At 46.3% G+C, this 12748-nt stretch overlaps 1 pseudogene; it reads right to left on the bottom strand.

The window, feature by feature from the left end:
* Positions 1-1584: 1584 nt before the first annotated feature.
* LOC122035269 lies at positions 1585-12283 on the bottom strand (annotated as a pseudogene).
* Positions 12284-12748: the final 465 nt, after the last annotated feature.

Here is a 12748-nt window from a genome sequence, read left to right as displayed (position 1 = left end):
AAATTATACCCTGTAAAATAAAGTTAGTACAATTAAATATAAGGGATTATTAATTATATCATGCCTTTTCAAGACTAGGATCTAGTCATGGTCTTAGTTTAGACTTCCAAAATGGACCTAAACTGGACCAACGACTATAGTCCTGTCGGGAATTATTCTCACTGGATCACTCTCCTCCAGTGACTCACTTCACTTACCATTTGCAGTCGTTTAACTTATCTTTTACCTAACTAGACTTCGTCCAGCTATTAGGTCCCGCAGACCCAACTAGACTTCCTGCCAGATATCATATCCTCCAGATTTATCTGGGCTTCCCACCAGCAGTCAGGTCCAATAGACCTAGCTGGATTTCAACTTGGTGTCAGGTTCTCCAGACCTGTCAAGTCCTGCACACTTGGTAAGAACATTAGATCACATAAAACCTAACTTTAACCATTTATCACTTATCAAAATATAAGTTTGACTATTGGTGTCAACTACACCAACAGTTCACTCTCGAGATCATGGTTTGTTCTTAAATCAACATAAATATATCCAAGATCTTATTGAGCTAGGCGGTTTAAAGGCTGCGAATGTTGTTGATATGCTATGGAGGTGAATGTGAAATAATGAAAAGATGAAGATGAGCTTTTGTCTAATCCTTTTTTATATAGACAACTTGTTGGTAGTCTTATCTACCTAATAATCATAAGGTTTAATATCTCATATGCTATCCATATAGTTAGCAAATTTATACAATCACCTTGACATCTTCATCTTACTGTAGTTCGTCACATTATTCGATACTTAATTGGGTCATCTACTCGTATGTTGTATTTTTCTACAAAATCTGCTCTTCATTTGACTATGTACAATAATGCAGATTGGGCTCGCTGCACGGATTCTAGGAAATCTACAATAGGCTGGTGCATTTTTCTTAGAGATGCTTTGATTTTCTGAAAGTGTAAGGAGCAAAATTGTGTTTCTAAATCTTAAAGTCATATATGCTGCTTGTTCTGAAATTGTATGGTTACGTGGTCTTCTTTCCAAACTTGGATTTCTTCCATCGAATTCTACTCCACTTCATGATGATAATCCTAGTGTCATTCAAATAGCTACAAACCCAATATATCCTGAACCCTCAAAACACATCGAGGTGGACAATCATTACATTAGGAAGGCCTTTATTTAAGCTATTATCACTTTTTCTTATTTGACTATTGATCTTCAAATAGTTAATGTCTTTACGAACCCTTTGAAAAGTCAATGATACAAATTTCTCAGTAATAAATTGATACTGATAGACTTATCCACATCAATTTTACAAAGAATGTCAATATATTTTTCAATTTCACAATATTATCAAATATATATATTTTATTGTTCTTTCGTTATTTTAGCTTTTTATAATTAAAAATCTTTTGATTATCTCTCTCATTATTGTATTTATTGTTATAATTTTTCATCAGATTTGATAATCCTTTGTGTCTATATATTATATTATAATTCTCTTAGTGAATGAGAGAGAATATTTTTTAAATATTCACTTCTATTTCTTTGTCATTTTCTTTGTCAATAGTCGACCATCATACTAGCATGAGAAGATTTGGGGAAGAGCTATCAATGTGTGATTTCATTAAAGAATTCCATGATTGCAACAATGAAATCTGCCCTAATTACATCCAAACATGTTTGAAAAACGTCCATCTGAACCGGACGCCTTTAGATCACCAAACAATGCCGTCTTGATTTCGTCAGAGGATTGGTAAACGGACGAGCCGAGCAGCCGGCCAAACTGGGTGATCTGCTGTGGTAGTGTTGTTCGGCTTGATGGGGTGCCCAACCGATCATGAAAATGCATGATGGTCTGTGCTACCTCCTCAAACGATGTCGTTAGACTCCCATCAGCCCTTTCTACAGCTGTGATTTCATTCCGCCGGTTGTTCCTCTTGACAAATGCATGAAAGAAGGAAGAATTTCTGTCAACTTGTTGTTTGAAGTAACCCACTTTTGCTCGGTGCAAAAGGAAGCTGTGTTCATGTGTTCAGCAGGCATTTAACCGGGCATGATTGGTTGGTTTTCCTGTTTGGTGACACAGCGTGCCGCTTCAAGCACACAAAATTAGGCAAGGCATCGAGTGAGCTGGTGGATCCAAGCCGGAACAGATCCGAATTCATCGTTAGGATCCGAGTTAAGAAAATGGATCGGTAGCTCTGCCGCTACACACATACATCCATACATATCCAAGTGGTAAACTTGCATCAATACATACATATGGAGATTTTAATGCTAAAAATGAAACTCTAAACTCTAAACCTCAAACCTTTGTGGGAATAAAAGCTAAGGTGATATATGTTGAATTCAGTATGGTTGTAGCAAGTGTTCCTTTATTTCATTCCTCATTGGATTGTGGACTGAATGCAGCAGCATGATCTGAATACCTGCCCATACAATCAGACCAAGTGCTTTGCCAATCTACCAATTCTTTCACCACTGATGCCGCCTCGTCGATGCTCACACAGATCTGCTCCTTGCTGTCCCCTTTCCTGGATCATCACACTATCGGCTGAATCAACAGTCACTGCAAATGGCACTCCAATCTCATCAGTCCAGGCATATCGCTTTCCAATAGATGTGCATGTAAAAGGAAGTTCAGAAACATGTAACGAACTCCACACTTCAAATAAAAGCACACACTCTAAAAGAAACCATCCATCTATAGAATTAATCAATACTAAAGGAACAGACATGGAGAAACATACCTGTGGTGTCAATATGAAAAATCCCAGCTGCAGTCAAAGATTTCGCTATGATTTGAGCCACATCATCGAATTCCTGGGTTTTAATTAAAGGGAAAATTGTGCACTTGATAGGAGCCACGAGAGGAGGAAAGCGGAAAACATTCAGCTGTACATCCTCTGATTTGCTCGGCTGTGTGTAGAAAGAATGCTCAAAAAGGCAATAGATTATTCGTCCAATGCCAAAAGATGGCTCATTAACAGAGGGAGGGAAAACCCTTTGGAGTTCCTTCTTTTCGGTGATGATTGCGGTCATTTTCTTCATTATGACAACAGTTTTCCCCAGTATGGACACATAGAATTCTACCTCACCTTTAGACTCCAAAGAAGCTTTCATTTCCGGTGCTTCCTTTTCACGCATGGCCTATCAAAGTGTAGCATGGAGAAACAACAAGATCAATAGGTGTCTAAGGACATTTTTAGTGGACAAGTTTACCTCCAATGCTTCAACCACCATCTTTTAATTGCCCTTAAACGAAGGACCAAGTTCTTTTTTTGATGGCACAATAACAAGTTTCTAAAATTAAAAGTAATCAGAAACAGACGATATCATTGAAAAGAAAAAGACAGGAAGCAAGAATAGATAAATAATAACAAATCATTCGTGGGCAAACGAAAAAATAAATAGGTGCTTACCTCTATCTCTCTAGGTTCTAATTTCACATGGGCAACCAAAGGGATGCCACTTTTTTCCTGTTAACCAACCACAGTCAATAAAGCTTTTAGACAAATGAGTACAAACTAGAGAAAACCAAAATATGGCTTGAAACAGTTTGAATAGATGCTTGCAAAACGGGGCACAAGCTGAAGGAAGAATAAGATAATTTACTTAGTTCTGCACAGATGAGTTAGGAAAACTAAATGTAAAAAAAAAACTTCTAAATAGTACAGGAAAGGTGTTTCTCTCATGGTTGATTGGAGAAGTTTTGCATCTTTAGTTACTTCCAGTGCCCTGCCTCTGAAATGCTTTTAGAGAACGTGAAGGATTTACAATAAAAGTACAGTATCTGAAAATGCAATTGGGATGATAAAAATTCCACATCTCAGTGAATGAGCCCATAAATCATATGGAGATCTATCAGTAATTCCAACACATTCAATCCAGCCATACGAACATTCAATCTCTGCATCCCAACAGTCAGCTGCATAGTGAGCCATCTCATTTGGCAAATGCTGCCTGAAACGTAAACGTTCTTTATCAATTACAAGGTGTGTCAAAAAGAGGTACACCATTCCAATAAAATAACCAAGTGTTTCATTGTTGACAATTTCCTAACAAGTATAACAATTTCCAAACAGATTCAATAGGCATAGCAGCAAAAGCGTAGAGAAGAACATTGGAGAGAAAATTGGCAAAGAACCAACCTTGGAAACTGTCTCACCAAGTATCACAGGTTTTGCCGATTCGCCTGTCATTTGCTCATTTCTAGGGAATGATCCTGTCTGGAAGCTGAGAAGACGAACCTGCCGGAATGACGTGTCTGGAGGGTTGACCGCATCCTCTTGACCCGGTGGTGATCTGTCCGCTGCGTTGACCAGATCGTCAGAAGTCCTCCTCCGGTCAACTGTACTATCCAGCGACCGGGTTCCCCCGGTCTCTGGTACCTCGGTGCTCGAGGCGAATCCCACAGACATATAAGTAACCGCATAATAGTATAGCAATAAAATGAACAGATACCGAGTACGAGAACTTACCCTGGCCGGGGGGCGCCCTTGGATGGATAGATAAGCTGATCGGGATACTGACCGAGTCGTCGCGACCCTGAATAGTAGGCGAATGTCCGCCTGGTGAGTAGCTAGCTCCAGTGGCTCGGAGTCGAACACGATATGGACCCGTAGGATGATGCACTATCCGACTACAACCTCGGCTCGCAGGCCGAAATACAACAACGGCACGAAAGGCCGGGCACTCTCTCGGCTCGCAGGCGGAATATAAGCATGATACGATACCTGAACCCTCGGACGGTGGCTGCTCGGAGGGCGATGACGGTTGCCCGGGTATGCTGGCCATCAAAGGCGGCTGCGACAGTGACTGCCCGAGGTGGTGGCGGTGAACGCCGGAGGCAGCGTCAGGAGGCGCTGGTTGTCGAAGGCAGCAGCGGTAGGCTCTGGTGACCGCTGTAGGGAGGTGACGACATCCACCGGAGACGGCGACTGCCAGCGGTGAACATGGTCGCAGGAGGGGGCAGCAGTGACTGCCAGCGCAAGAAAGTGGCTGCCGCATGCGGAGGCGGCTGGACGCAGCGACGGAGGCTGCTGGACGCGGTGGTGAGGGCGGCTGGATGCAGAGTCAGCGCACGCGGCGACGATGGAGGTGTGCGACCATCGCCGGCGACGTCGCTGGTCTCTCCATGGCGGCAGATCAGAGTTCGCCCGATGATGGCTTCGGCCGGAGGAGAAAAGAGAGCCCTAGCGGGGGGCCTCTGCCGGCGAGAGGAGAGGGGGAGAGGAGGGAGGCGGCTCGCCAGTAGCGAGGGAGAAGCAGTGCAGATCTGCTGGTGGTGGCTGCGTGGAGCCAAGGTCATGGCGGCGACCACGCCCACCTCCCAGACGAAGCCCCCTTGATTCCCATGAGCAGTGCCCACTATAAAGTCAAAAACCCTAACCATGAAAAGACCCTCTTGCCCCTCTCTTTTTCTCTAATTACCTCTTGAGCCTTCCAAACATATCCGTATCACAAGCCTTCCCTTCAAGTCTAGTCGAAGGAGGCGTGAGCCCGACTGACTGGACAGTCTATTGCAAAGAATTGAACCGCTCTCGATGTCAAAGCTAAATCACTGAACCAATAATATAATGTCGCTCGAGCGGTCGCTATAATAGTGGTGTCGTAGGAGATGGTAACGGTACCGAGCGGACCAAGTCTGTAATCGGACCAATGCCGAGTGCGCAGCCGCGAAAATACCGACCGGATGATCGAAGTGCTGTCGATCGGATGGATAGATGCTAGAGGGACGCTGTCGTGCGAGCGATCGAAATGATGCCGATCGGATGAATAGATGTTAGACGGACGCTGTCGTGCGAGCGATCGAAATGATGCCGATCGGATGAATAGATGTCGGGCGGATGATGCCGCGCGATACCGGTCGGACGGCTATGAAAGTGCTGACTGCGTAGCCCCAAAAATAGTCAACGGGCGATCGTAAGGTGCCACCCAGCAATCGAGTGAACTAAATGGAATGATGCCGAGTGACCGCATCACTCGTGAGTCGATCGGAAGTGTAACCCGTGAATCGAAGGCTCGTGGAGGTGAAAGTCACGAGCCGAACGGGCGCATAACCTATATTCTGGTTTGAAACCAGTGGAGATACTCCTTGTTCGCGACCATCGGAGATAGCTCGACCCCGATCGGGGGAGATAAGAAATATGATATGCTGATAAGCTGGCTCGAGGCCAGTGATAATCGCTCGACCCCGAACGGGGGAGATAGAATATCTGAAGCTGGTCCGAGACCAGTACCGACCGCTCGACCCCGAACGGGGGAGATAGAATATCTGAAGCTGGTCCGAGACCAGTGCCGACCGCTCGACCCCGAACGGGAGAGATAGAATATCTGAAGCTGGTCCTCGACCCCGAACGGGGGAGATGAAATAACTGATGCGCTCAACCCCGAACGGGGGAGATAGAATATCTGATAAACTAGTCCATGTAGCGGTCTTCAAGCCGGGGTTTTATAGTCGCCGGTTCGACTCTACGGTTTAACGTCTGGGCTAGACGGTCTTCAAGCCGGGGTTTTTATAGTCGCCGGTTCGACTCTACGGTTTAACGTCTGGGCTAGACCGTCTTCAAGCCGGGGTTTTTATAGTCGCCGGTTCGACTCTACGATTTAACGTCTGGGCTAGATGGTCTTCAAGCCGGGATTTTTATAGTCGCCGGTTCGACTCTACGGTTTAACGTCTGGGCTAGACGGTCTTCAAGCCGGGGTTTTTATAGTCGCCGGTTCGACTCTACGGTTTAACGTCTGGGCTAGACGGTCTTCAAGCCGGGGTTTTTATAGTCGCCGGTTCGACTCTACAGTTTAACATCTGGGCTAGACGACCCTGAGGGCTAATTCAAACCCGGCCGATCGGCTCGGGGGTCTTCGCCATCGAGCCCGTGGCAGCCACGGGCTCGTATATAATCCTCCCGGCCGATCGGCTCGGGGGTCTTCCCCATCGAGTCCGTGGCAGCCACGGGCTCGTATATAATCCTCCCGGCCGATTGGCTCGGGGGGTCTTCTCCATCGAGCGTGTGGCTCGTATATAATCCGCCCGGCCGATCGGCTCGGGGATCTTTGCCATCGAACGTGTGGCTCGTATATAATCCGCCCGGCCGATCGGCTCGGGGGTCTTCGCCATCGAGCCTGCAGCTCGGATATAATCCTCCCGGCCGATCGGCTCGGGGGTCTTCGTCATCGAGCCTGCAGCTCGGATATAATCCTCCCGGCCGATCGGCTCGGGGGTCTTCGTCATCGAGCCTGCAGCTCGGATATAATCCTCCCGGCCGATCGGCTCGGGGGTCTTCATCATCAAGCCTGCAGCTCGGATATAATCCTCCCGGCCGATCGGCTCAGGGGTCTTCATCATCGAGCCTGCAGCTCGGATATAATCCTCCCGGCCGATCGGCTCTGGGGTCTTCTACATCGAGCGTGTGGCTCGGATATAATCCTCTAGGCAGATCGGCTCGGGGGTCTTCTACATCGAGCGTGTGGCTCGTATATAATCCGCCCGGCCGATCGGCTCGGGGGTCTTCTACACCGAGCCTGTGGCTCGTATATAATCCGCCCGGCCGATCGGCTCGGGGGTCTTCGCCCGAGGAACTAATGCAAATCATATAACTGACAGAATAAATAACGGGAAAACTGACCGGGGTCATGAGAATGGCAGAACTCTCCGGCATCGTCCATCTTCACGTTCCAGATCAGGCGCGTTCCCACAGACGGCGCCAATTTGATCCTGTCTGGAAGCTGAGAAGACGAACCTGCCGGAATGACGTGTCTGGAGGGTTGACCGCATCCTCTTGACCCGGTGGTGATCTGTCCGCTGCGTTGACCAGATCGTCAGAAGTCCTCCTCCGGTCAACTGTACCTGTATCCAGCGACCGGGTTCCCCCGGTCTCTGGTACCTCGGTGCTCGAGGCGAATCCCACAGACATATAAGTAACCGCATAATAGTATAACAATAAAATGAACAGATACCGAGTACGAGAACTTACCCTGGCCCAGGGGGCGCCCTCGGATGGATAGATAAGCTGATCGGGATACTGACCGAGTCGTCGCGACCCTGAATAGTAGGCGAACGTCCTCCTGGTGAGTAGCTAGCTCCAGTGGCTCGGAGCCGAACACGATATGGACCCGTAGGATGATGCACTATCCGACTACAACCTCGGCTCGCAGGCCGAAATACAACAACGGCACGAAAGGCGAACACTCTACCGGCTCGCAGACCGGGATACAACAACGGCACGAAGGCCGGGCACTCTCTCGGCTCGCAGGCCGGAATATAAGCATGATACGATACCTGAACCCTCGGACGGTGGCTGCTCGGAGGGCGATGACGGTTGCCCAGAGGTGTCGACGGCGCTGGCCACCAAAGGCGGCTGTGGCAGTCGAAGGTGACGGCGCTAGATACCGGGTATGCTGGCCATCGAAGGCGGCTGTGACAGTGACTGCCCGAGGTGGTGGCGGTGAACGCCGGAGGCAGTGTCAGGAGGCGCTGGCTGTCGAAGGCAGCAGCGGGAGGCTCTGGTGACCGCTATAGGGAGGTGACGACATCCACCGGAGACGGCGACTGCCAGCGGTGAACATGGCCGCAGAAGGGGGCAGCAGTGACTGCCAGCGCAAGAAAGTGGCTGCCGCATGCGGAGGCGGCTGGACGCGGCGACGGAGGCTGCTGGACGCGGTGGTGAGGGCGGCTGGATGCAGAGCCAGCGCACGAGGCGACGATGGAGGTGTGCGACCATCGCCGGCGACGTCGCTGGTCTCTCCATGGCGGCAGATCAGAGTTCGCCCGATGATGGCTTCGGCCGGAGGAGAAAAGAGAGCCCTAGCGGGGGGCCTCTGCCGGTGAGAGGAGAGGGGGAGAGGAGGGAGGCGGCTCGCCAGTAGCGAGGGAAAAGCAGTGCAGATCTGTTGGTGGCGGCTGCGTGGAGCCAAGGTCATGGCGGCGACCACGCCCACCTCCCAGACGAAGCCCCTTGATTCCCATAAGCAGTGCCCACTATAAAGTCAAAAACCCTAACCATGAAAAGACCCTCTTGCCCCTCTCTTTTTCTCTAATTACCTCTTGAGCCTTCCAAACATACCCGTATCAGGGAACATCAAAAACTCCAAGTTGGCAACATCAATGAATTTTGGATGACAAGTGTCTTCAGGATCCACAAAGTGCTCAATCTCTGCTAATGTAAATTTGCGGACCTTAAGAATACCTTGCTGAGGTGAAATCTGCAATGTGGAAAAATGGTTCACGGTGGTACTTTTTAATGGAAACACCTTGCTGTAAAATTGACAATCAATGTATTAGTTTTTCCCACTAGCTTTCAGAATAACATTTTGTGCTTGCCTTTTCATTCTCTTTCTTGAGTATCTTATTAGACTCATTTTTCTATTTATCAGATTTTTCTATATTGTGGAGCATGTTGGACAAGCAATTTCTATGATCAACTTTAGAGGAGTATTAGAATATAGAGGTTGGTCATTTAATCAATAGTTATTATGTTGGAGTCAAATAATTTCTCACTTTTTCATTGAATGATATGATTATATTCTTCTTAACTGCCTCATTATGAAGGATTTAAAAACTATTATACAGAAAAAGCAACATATATCCAGTCATGATCCTCATTTTCATTTATGATTTCATTTAATGCTTATAAAGTCTCTCCATTATCCTTGTTTCCCCAAGTGTCATGTGACAATTATAATCTGATTGAACAGTATCATGAATCTACATGGGAAATGTTGGATTACATTAAAGCAACATGCATTTTAAAAGAAATCTAAAGAATGGTTCATCCGGATCATCATTTTCTAGACTTACTCTTCTTAATGATGATATTTTCATTGGGGGTCAGAAAGTAGCTTGCATTCCTGATCGTAGTTAGTCGAACCGGGTGTCAATGTCTCAATTTTCAGATTAGTTCTTCTATAATGAGGAAAACAACTATATGATTGAAGCAAACAAGGCTATATTTCCAACATCAATCATTTCAACTGTGGATAAAGCCAGAATCTCTAACACTAAAATTAACAGAACCTATATGAAAACCCAGTTCGCAATTCATTTCAAAATTCCAGATGTTGATCTAAACTATCACAAATTGTTGCCTTCAACAAGACCATAATCAGTAATAAGTTAATATTTTGAATAAACTTCCTATATCCAGACTGAAAGGAAAACAATGTAATAATATCAAACCTCATTTCTAAATGCTTGTCCAATCTGTGCTTCTGAAAATGGGAGTTTCCTACCATTATAATAGTACAAGTCCTTGAAGTTCACAAAGATCCCTTGAGCAGTTGGTGGCCTCATATATCTATAAGATCCGAATATGCATTAGTACAATACTAAAAAGTACTAACCTTAATCAAATATTAATAGATAAAGATTTTTGACTCATCTAACCCAGGCAATAGGTCAGATGGGCCAATTGAAGTCTGAACATGAGATTGAAGAGGTAAAGATCAGACAGTGTGTTTTTTGTGGTAGGAGCTGTGATCCCATAATCTTTAATCTTCGCACCTATTTCCTTTCAGGAGAAATCATCTAACATCACTAGAACATGCTTGAGCTATGCAGCCTTCTCAGCTGATAATGTGAGATCCTTCTGAAGCTTCACTTTGCAGTAGTCCTTGAGCAAGTGATCCTGTTTTCTCGTCGTTTACCATCAGATCAGTGAACTTATCGATATGTCATGATGCCTTGAGAACAACTTTGGGCGTGACACAGGAGCAGTCGACATCCAGCATATTCTCCTCTAAAACAAAATGCTGCAATGAAAATAATAAAGAAACAAGGTAAATTTAGAGAATGCTGAAGCATGAACTTATAAAGATCGAATAGAACAGCAGTTCTACTAAGATTCCTTTTGAAATTTCAGCCGTACGACCATAATTCTACATGTTAGATACTCGATCAACGTATATTTGCCTAAAGATAGGCAGATAACGTATGTAACTACGTGTAATAGAACTAATTACGCTAATACAGTAATCTATAATTGCACCAATAAATGACGAGCATGCAATAAACGTTAATAACAGTAAGGGTTAAGAAATTGTGTATCTCCGGTCGAAGCGTCGGACGTGCCAACTGTCTTTAGAGAATTTATTGCCGCCCACGGTGCAGAGGCTCTCCGGCAAAATCCTCCCAAAATCCGACAACCGCTCGCGTCGCTCGTAGGTGCACTCCAAAACGAGCACCGCACTCGGACTCAACCTCAGATCGCGAACCAAGCCTCAGAACAACTCGAAAAGAAGGAAGAAGAAGTAGAAAGCAAGGAAGAAGGAATGTTTTGCTTTCTGGAGTGAGTTGAGAAGTGTATTTATACACTTGAAGCAGTGCAGAGAAAGAGACGCACACTTTGCTTATGCTTCCTCTTCTCATGCGTGGATGCGCTGCTTCGCATCCTCACGCGGACCAAACCTGGTGTGAACCAAACCGACTAACAAAAACGAACCAGGTGAACCAAATCGGGCCGCCCGTAAGCGCGAGGCCCACGAGCACGAGCTGGGGATTTGCACCCCCCTTGCGCGCGATGATCGCATGAGTTGCGCCCACTTTATGGATTTCCGATTCGAACCCCTTAAAATCACCTGATTTAGGCTTAGTCCGCGCATGCATATAGGTCCTCCTTAACTTGACTAAGTTAGCATGGAAGCCTTCCATATATAAAGGCTTCTAAGCTTCTTTAGTTTAGCAATGTGGGACTAAAGGGAATTGAATTAAAAATCCCAATAAGTACGAACGATTGTTTACCAGCCGCCAGAAGGCGAACACGTTAGACTTGACGGCGCAGCCAGGACGGTCATAGTCATAAAGCCCAGCGACGCCTCCATAGATCTTAAAGGAAGGGATGTAAAAGAGGCGCCTTTTGAGCGTGTTGACAACAGCCGGGCGGAACGCCTCCCTGCTACCTTCGGCGGACCCATTGCCGCTGCTGCTAACAGCGGCCTGGAGGCATCAGGCGGCGCCGCCGGCCTCCACCTTGAGGGCTTTGAGGGTCTCGACGGCGGCGTCAATTTCGGGCTTGGCAGCGCCAGGGCGGCCCTTGAGGACCCGTACGGCCTCGGCCTGGGCATCGACGGCGGCCTGCTTCTCAGCGAGGACTCGTCGGAGCGATTCTTCGGGGAAAGCCATGGGCGAGGAAGATGCGTCGGAAAGGTGATTGGAGCGGCCGAGGGTTTTGAATGGGCTGACGGATTTAGGCGACGATGGAGAGGCGACTAATGCGAAACGCACGGAGAAGGGAAGCAGAAACAGCAAATGAAGCTCACTGTCGGTTCGAGGCATCTGCCTAGGGCCCAGTTGATTGGGGCGCTAATCTTTTTTATATATATATTATTTATATTTATTTTTTTTAAAAAAATATTATATTCACTTTAATTTTAGATTAATTTTTAAAACGATCTATTTTAATTTTATTTGTTAATTATATATTTTATTTTAAAATTTAGTGTACCGTGTCTGCTGTATTGATCTGTTTCAGTAATTCACTTGTCTAAGTGCCCCCACTAATTTATTCCTAAGCCAATATAAAGAAGGTTGATTCTGTTTGAAAATCAAGAAGATGGCTGGTTGGGTATGTGATTACTATGTTGACGAGATGTAAACTCCGCTTCATTGTACAATACAAGAAACGTCAATGTCGAGTCAGGGAAGGGGTCCTTGGTGTTGACCATCTGACATTCACGTCAGTCATCAGAAAGAGGAAAAAGACGAAGCAATAATAGACACAGGTATAAATAGTGAATAACGTGTACCTCTATCAGTACATGG

The sequence above is a fragment of the Zingiber officinale genome, chromosome 1A, assembly GCF_018446385.1.
Source record: "Zingiber officinale cultivar Zhangliang chromosome 1A, Zo_v1.1, whole genome shotgun sequence".
NCBI classification, from domain to species: Eukaryota; Viridiplantae; Streptophyta; class Magnoliopsida; order Zingiberales; family Zingiberaceae; genus Zingiber; species Zingiber officinale.
The sequence above is the reverse complement of the archived record's forward strand: the minus strand, read 5'-3'. Positions and strand labels throughout refer to the sequence as shown.